This window comes from Vicia villosa, unplaced genomic scaffold (assembly GCF_029867415.1).
Source record: "Vicia villosa cultivar HV-30 ecotype Madison, WI unplaced genomic scaffold, Vvil1.0 ctg.002202F_1_1, whole genome shotgun sequence".
Lineage (NCBI taxonomy): Eukaryota > Viridiplantae > Streptophyta > Magnoliopsida > Fabales > Fabaceae > Vicia > Vicia villosa.
This window is the reverse complement of record NW_026705864.1, coordinates 68,650-76,537: the sequence shown is the minus strand read 5'-3', so window position 1 is coordinate 76,537 and position 7,888 is coordinate 68,650.

Here is a 7,888-nt window from a genome sequence, read left to right as displayed (position 1 = left end):
TTCATCCTTTACTTCTTGAGCAAGCTACCATTCTCATGGATAGCTAAACCCCTTTTGTATCAAGATAAGATGTAATCTTCCTAGCCTTTTGTATGTTTTTCTTGTGAATATATGTGTATGAACAAGTGATGATCAATATAGATGGTTTAGTTTGTTTATTAAAGCTTTTTCTTTGGTATAAGTGTTTGAGACATCAATGTTTGTATCTAGACCTAACTCATCATCTTTCAAACTATAAGTTGCAGACATGGATTTAGAGTTTGATGTTTACTAAGTATCGGTTTTAAAACGTTATTTGTATTGTTTAAACGGTGGAGAAATCGTCGGTTAAACAATACGGTAAATCTAACTATATCGTTGCGGACACGGATGATATAGGCGTCGATACGTAATTATGTTGATCGTTACCATGTTCATATACGTATATTTATAAGGAGACATACAAATTTAGGTCGATGAAATCGAATCTTGATACATTTTATTTAACTTAGAACTTTCATTAATTTACTCTTTGCTACTAAAATTGAATGATCTTTTGCAAACCTAAAACTAAAGTAACATTAACTCAAGACAAAATAGGCTATAGAACGGCGGTGATATCGCAATAATCCCTGTGGATACGATAATAACGAAAAGTACACCACAATACTCTTTCAACAAAATGGCGCCGTTGCCGGGGATTATTGTTTAGATATTGCAAGCATTGCAATAGTTTGTTTTGTATTGAGTCTTACAACTAATATCTTGTTTCTAAATTTATTTTCCTTGTGTTTGTTAATTTGCTTGGTTAGTTTTTCAGATTACAGTTTATGCGAGGACGTATACCTGCAGATCAACTCCTTTTTGATCCTGAGATTGAGAGGACTGCTCGTAGAGAGAATAGCAAAACTCGTAGGAGGAGACAACTAGCTAGGGAAAGAAGACAACAACAAGAAGCATCTTCTTCTTCATCTCCGGTTGAAAACTTGGTTGAGGAAGAAATGGCTGCGGATCCTATTGTTCCAGTTCGAGGGCCTTGTGTTAATAGCCCTCGACTCAATGCACAATTTGCTCGTGATCAAGCCAATGGAAGAAACTCCGAGATGAAGACGGGGTTACTTCAATTATTATACCAAAATCCGTTCACAGGGGCAGATCACGAGGATCCATTTACTCATCTAACAAAGTTCTACGAGATCGCCGGAACAATTGGTACTCCGGAAGACCAAGAAGAACAGGTGTTCAGGAGACTTTTTCCTCATTCCTTAATTGGAAAAGCTAAGGAATGGTACCTTGATCAACATAATAATGTCATGACAAATTGGAACGAGTTAGAAGAGAAGTTCTTGGATCGGTTCTTTCCTCACAATAGGTTCATGGAAGCGAAAACTTCTATTGCGGTGTTCTCTCAAGGTTCGAATGAATCTCTCAATGAAGCATGGGAGAGGTTCAAGTCCATGGTTAGAAAATGCAAAGGTCATGGGTTTGATGAATTGTCTCAAATCCATATCTTTAGGAATGGACTCCAACCTCAACCAAAAACTCTTTTAGATGCTACCGCGGGTGGTTCGTTGATGTCAAAAACTGCTGCAGAAGCGATTGCTATCATTGATAGAATGGCTTTGAATGATCATCAAGGGCAACACAACCGTAGTGCATTGCAAAGAAAACCGGGAGTTCTTGAATTGAATACTAGTGATGCAATACTTGCTCAAAACAAGTTATTGACACAACAAGTAGAATTGCTCACTCAACAAATGTCAAAACTCCCTCAACAAATTAAAGAGATAAATGGGAGCCCTTCTAAAAATCAACAGGTGATGTGTTGTGAATTGTGTAGGGGTGACCATCAAACAGGTTTTTGTCCTCCACCGGGTGAAGAGGTGAATTATGTGTCTAATCCTAATCAAGGATATGGTGGAAGACAACAACAACAACCTTACAACAATAACCAAGGTTACCAACAAAGAGGTAATCAAGGTTATCAACAAGGATGGAGGCCGGAAGCGGGCCCATCGAATCGTCAAAATCCTTATCAAGGCGGTTACAATCAACAACCTCAACAAACAAAGCTTTCAATCGAGGACACTCTTAGCCAATTCATGCAATTGCAAATTGCAAGCCAAAAGAGTACGGATGCCGCAATAAAGAACCTTGAAACTCAAGTCGGGCAATTGTCAAAGCAACTTGCCGATCAAAACAAAGGTCCTTTTCCGGCTACTACACAAGAAAATCCTCGTGAGCATTGTAAGTCAATTCTAACTCGTAGCGGTAGAAATATTGATATGGGTGTAGGAGAGATAGTTGAGGAGGAAATTGTTGAGAGTGAAAAAGATAGGGTGATTGAAGTAGAAAAAAATGTTGAGGGTGATTTAGTTGAAAATGAGAAAGAGAAAGAATTAGTGGAAAAAGAAACTCTTGAGAAAGTTGTAGAAAAAGAGAGAAAAAAATTGAGTGTGAGCGAGAAGGGAAAGAAGAAGGTGGATGATTCTATACAAGTGAAGAAATTACCTTACCCTCCCGGTCCGTCAAAGAAAGAAGATGCAAAGCACTATGCTCGGTTCTTGGATATTTTTAGCAAGTTGCAAATTAATGTTCCTTTTTCCGAGGCATTAGAGCAAATGCCGATGTATGCAAAATTCATCAAAGACATCATCACTAAGAAGAGAAGATTCTTGGATCCGGAGGTAGTAACGGTGAGCTCTTGTTGTAATGCGTTAATTCAACGCACTACTCCGATAAAATCAAATGATCCTGGGCGGGTAACCTTACCGGTGTCTATTGGAAATGTTCACATAGGCAAAGGTTTGGTAGATACCGGTTCTAGCATTAATTTGATCCCATTGTCTATGGTGAGAAGATTAGGAATCAATGATTTGAAGCCGACAAGAATGACGTTATCATTAGCGGATAAATCCACAGCCCATCCTCATGGAGTTGCGGAAGACTTGCTTGTCAAGGTTGACAAATTTTGGTATCCTGTTGATTTTATTGTCATAGACATGGAAGAAGATCCTGAGATTCCATTGATTTTAGGAAGGCCTTTTATGAAGACGGCCCGAATGATGATAGATATTGATGATGGCTTAATGAAATTAAGGTACCAAGATGAAGAATTATGTCTTGATCTCTTTGAAGCCATCAAGCATCCTAATGATGAGGATGATTGTTTTAGAATCGATGCTACCGAAAGGGCTATTATGAAAGTGGAGAATCAAATGCACTTGTCAAATCCTCTCGAGAAGACTTTAATGGAAGCTCTTGAAGTTCTCACCAAAGATCAAGAAAAGGAAATTGAAGATTGCTTGAGAAATTTAGAGGCTTGTGAGGAGATGAATCCATTTGAAACTCAAATTGAAGAGTTGAAGGATGAACCTAAAGTTGAAGAGAAAAAGGTGGAGTTGAATGTGTTACCGTCTCACTTGAAATACGTGTTTCTCGGTCACAATTCTACTAAGCCGGTTATCATTAATAGTGGTTTGTCTAACAAGGAAGAGCATCGATTGAAGGAAGTGTTGACAAAGAATCAAGAAGCAATAGGATGGGTTTTATCCGACTTGAAGGGTATTAGTCCGACCTATTGTATGCATAAGATTATGTTAGAAGATGATTTTCGGCCCGTGGCACAACCTCAAAGGCGATTGAATCCAACCATGAAAGAAGTTGTGAGAAAAGAGGTTGTGAAGTTATTAGAGGCGGGGATGATTTATCCCATCTCCGATAGCGAATGGGTGAGCCCGGTGCATGTGGTTCCTAAGAAGGGTGGATTGACAGTTGTGAGAAATGAGAAGAACGAGTTGATTCCTTCGAGAGCGGTGACCGGGTGGCGTATGTGTATTGATTATAGGAGGTTGAACCAAGCAACAAGAAAAGATCACTTTCCATTACTTTTTATGGATCAAATGTTAGAGAGGTTAGCCGGAAGAAATTTCTATTGTTTCTTGGATGGTTATTCGGGATACAATCAAATATCAGTGAATCCGGCGGACCACGAGAAAACTGCTTTTACATGTCCTTTTGGCGTTTTTGCATACCGAAGAATGCCATTTGGACTATGTAATGCTCCTGCAACATTTCAAAGGTGCATGCAAGCTATCTTCTCTGATTTGATCGAGAAAAGCATTGAGGTGTTCATGGATGATTTTTCTGTGTACGGGTCGTCATTTGACTTGTGCTTGAAAAACCTTGATGTGGTGATGGAGAGATGCATTGAAACAAATTTGGTTCTCAACTGGGAGAAATGCACTTTCATGGTGACGGATGGGATTGTTCTTGACCACAAGGTATCTTCAAAGGGGCTTGAGGTCGATCCGGCAAAAATTGAAGTTATTGAAAAGCTTCCCCCTCCGGTGAATGTGAAAGGCATAAGGAGCTTCTTGGGACATGCTGGGTTCTATAGAAGATTCATCAAGGATTTCTCCAAGGTCGCAAAGCCTTTGAGTAATTTGCTCAACAAAGGTATGGAATTTAATTTTGATGAATCATGTCTAAAAGCTTTCCTAGAACTTAAAGCAAATTTGACCACCACACCCATAATTGTCGCTCCTAATTGGTCGCTTGAGTTTGAACTCATGTGCGATGCGAGTGACTATGCGGTTGGTGCGGTCTTAGGCCAAAGGAAGAACAAACAATTCCATGCTATACATTATGCGAGCAAAGTTTTAAATGAGGCACAGGTTAACTATGCCACTACCGAAAAAGAATTGCTCGCAATTGTATTTGCATTGGAAAAGTTTCGCTCTTACCTCATTGGTTCTAAAGTGGTGTGTTATACTGATCATGCCGCAATCAAATATCTTCTCACCAAGCCTGATTCAAAACAGAGGCTTATTCGGTGGATTCTTTTGCTTCAAGAATTTGATCTTGAAGTGAAAGATAAGAAAGGTACAGAAAATTTGATTGCGGATCATTTGTCTCGGTTAGTGAATACCAAGGTGACAAACAATGAAAAAGAGGTGAGGGAAGAATTCCCAGATGAAAAACTGTACATGGTACAAGAAGTTAGACCCTGGTTCGCAGATATGGCTAATCACAAAGCATCTGGCTGGATACCGGAGGATCTAACTTGGAATCAAAGAAAAAAGTTTTTAAACGATGCTAATTTTTATGTTTGGGATGATCCTCACTTGTTTAAGTTGAGTAGTGACAATCTTTTGAGAAGATGTGCCGCGGATGAGGAGACAAAAAGCATTTTGTGGCATTGCCACAATTCGCCGTATGGTGGTCATTTTAATGGTTTGCGTACGGCCACAAAAGTCCTTCAATCGGGATTTTGGGGGCCTACTTTGTTCAAAGATGCTTACCACCATGTTGCCTCATGCGACAGTTGTCAACGAACGGGTGGAATTGGGAAAAGAGAGGAAATGCCCCTCCAAAGTATTGTAGAAGTAGAAGTATTTGATTGTTGGGGCATTGATTTTGTTGGACCTTTCCCTTCCTCAATGTCAAATGAATACATCTTGGTAGCTGTTGATTACATGTCTAAGTGGGTGGAAGCGATTGCTTCACCCAAAGCGGATGGTAAGACCGTGATAAAGTTTTTGAAGAAAAATATATTTTCGCGGTTTGGCTCGCCAAGAGTGTTAATTAGTGATGGTGGATCTCATTTCTGTAATGCTCCGCTTGAAAAAGTGTTGGAGCAATATGGAGTAAAGCACAAGGTAGCTACTCCATATCATCCACAAACTAATGGGCAAGTTGAGAGGACCAATAAAGAGATTAAGAGAATTCTTGAGAAAACTGTGTCTAGCTCTAGGAAGGATTGGTCAATGAAGTTAGATGAAACCTTGTGGGTGTATCGGACCGCTTTCAAAGCACCGATCGGTCTTACACCATTCCAAATGGTGTATGGTAAAAGCTGCCACCTTCCCGTAGAACTAGAGCATAAGGCATATTGGGCCTTGAAGCTTTTGAATTTTGACCACAAGTTGTGTGGAGAGAGAAGAAAAATCCAACTTAATGAGTTGGAAGAGATGAGATTGCATGCCTATAAGTCCAATTCGATTTACAAGGAAAAGACCAAATTCTATCATGATAGTAAGGTTAGAATGAAGAACTTTAAGGTAGGGCAATTAGTTTTACTCTTCAATTCCCGGTTAAGACTTTTTCCGGAAAAGTTGAAGTCTAAATGGTCCGGACCGTTTTTGGTCAAAGAAGTGAGAAGCCAAGGGGCTATTGTGATAGAGGACCAAAAATCAAACCAAGAGTGGGTAGTAAATGGTCAGAGGTTGAAGGTGTATCGAGGAAGCGATTTTAATCGTGAAACTTGCGTTTTATCGTTTGGCGATCCTTGATTGCCTTTGACCGTCGAGCTGACCGACGTTAAACAAAGCGCTCTTGGGAGGCACCCCAAGTTGTATATATTCACTTGTATTTGTGTTCTTTTTGCAGGTGGGATTTTTGAGTTGTCGTCGAGCCAGAAACGATCTACCGGTATTTTTGGGCGTGCTGAAACAATGCAGTTTTTCTGCTGTTTCTGGTGTAGCGCGCGTCGCACCCATATGCGCGCGTCGCGCGCTATGTGAACTCAAGGACCCCTTCCAGGCAGAGATGAGGGCGCGTCGCGCCGAGTCTGCGCGCGTCGCGCGCTGTGTATATTTTTGAAAAAAAAAATAATTTGGATTTGGGCCCACCCATGCTGGGCCCGACCCGGTTTCGCTGGCAGAGGTTTAGTTAGGGTTTTGGAGGTCTTTGCCTCCATTCCACCCTTCTTCCTCTTTGTTCCAAGAATAGAACAACACAACACACACTTTCTCATTTCAATTCTTGCATTTATCCTCACTATTTTCGTCTATCCATTGTCATCATCATCAAAGGTTTGTTCTTATTCCCTTCTATTTCCATTAATATAGTTTTAGAAGTTAGGTTTTTAGATTTAGGAATATTTTGAATAATTTTGAAAAACTGGGGTAGAAAACATCTTTTTGCTGTATGTTTTGCTTTCTGGAACCTTTGGAAGGGAGGAGAAGCTTGCCTCCTCTTCTGTTTTATAGTTTTTGAAGGAATTTTTCTGGGTTTCGCAGAGCGCGCGTCGCGCCCTGTTCAGCGCGCGTCGCGCCCTGGGTTCATCTTTGAATTTTTTTTATGCATTCTGAGTAGTTGTATAGGGTCTGTTTTGTGATTGATGATGAATGTGATTAATGTAGGCTATTAAAATAGAGGTTATGCTAACTTTGTTTCAATTTTTGTGTGTGTTGTTTGATTTGAAATTGTGCAGGAATGGCACCCTTTTTAAAGAGAAAGAAGACCGGTTCTGGTGAGGGATCTTCCTCACAAGCTGGCAGGTTTGATCGGACGAAGTTTCTAGGTCCGGAGCAAGAGGCGAGGTACCATGAACTTGAAAGCCGCGTTGTGTGGAGTGAACGAACTGTGGTTCCTATTGACCACGGCCTCTTCCAAAGGGCGTGGACTGCTTTGTCTGAAACATGCTGGGACAAGTTGTTCACTCCACCAAAATTCTATCAGGTGGAAATTGTCAGAGAATTCTACGCAAACGCCTTGCCTCCGAGCGGTTGGTCAGGTACTGAAGCTTACCCGTTTAAAACATGGGTGAGAGGTAAGGCCATTGATTTTAGCAAAGAGGCTATTTTTGATTTTCTGGATAACCCTCTTGCTTTGGTAGAAGAATGCCAGTACCATCCCAGGTTGAACAGAGGAAACTGGGACGTGGAGAGTATTAGGGAGAGGATTTGCAGGACTCGTTTCACCTATACTCTGACTAAAGCTGGGCTGCCAAAGACTTTTACTCGTAGTCAGTTGACGGAGGAGATTCAGTTGGTGACTTCGGTGGTCCTTTACAACATTAGGCCACGGAGTCACACTTCCTCCCTCACCATTGATACGGCAGGTTTGGTTCAGGGTATTTTGAATGGTGATAACATTGATGTGTCCAGGATTGTGGCGAACGAGC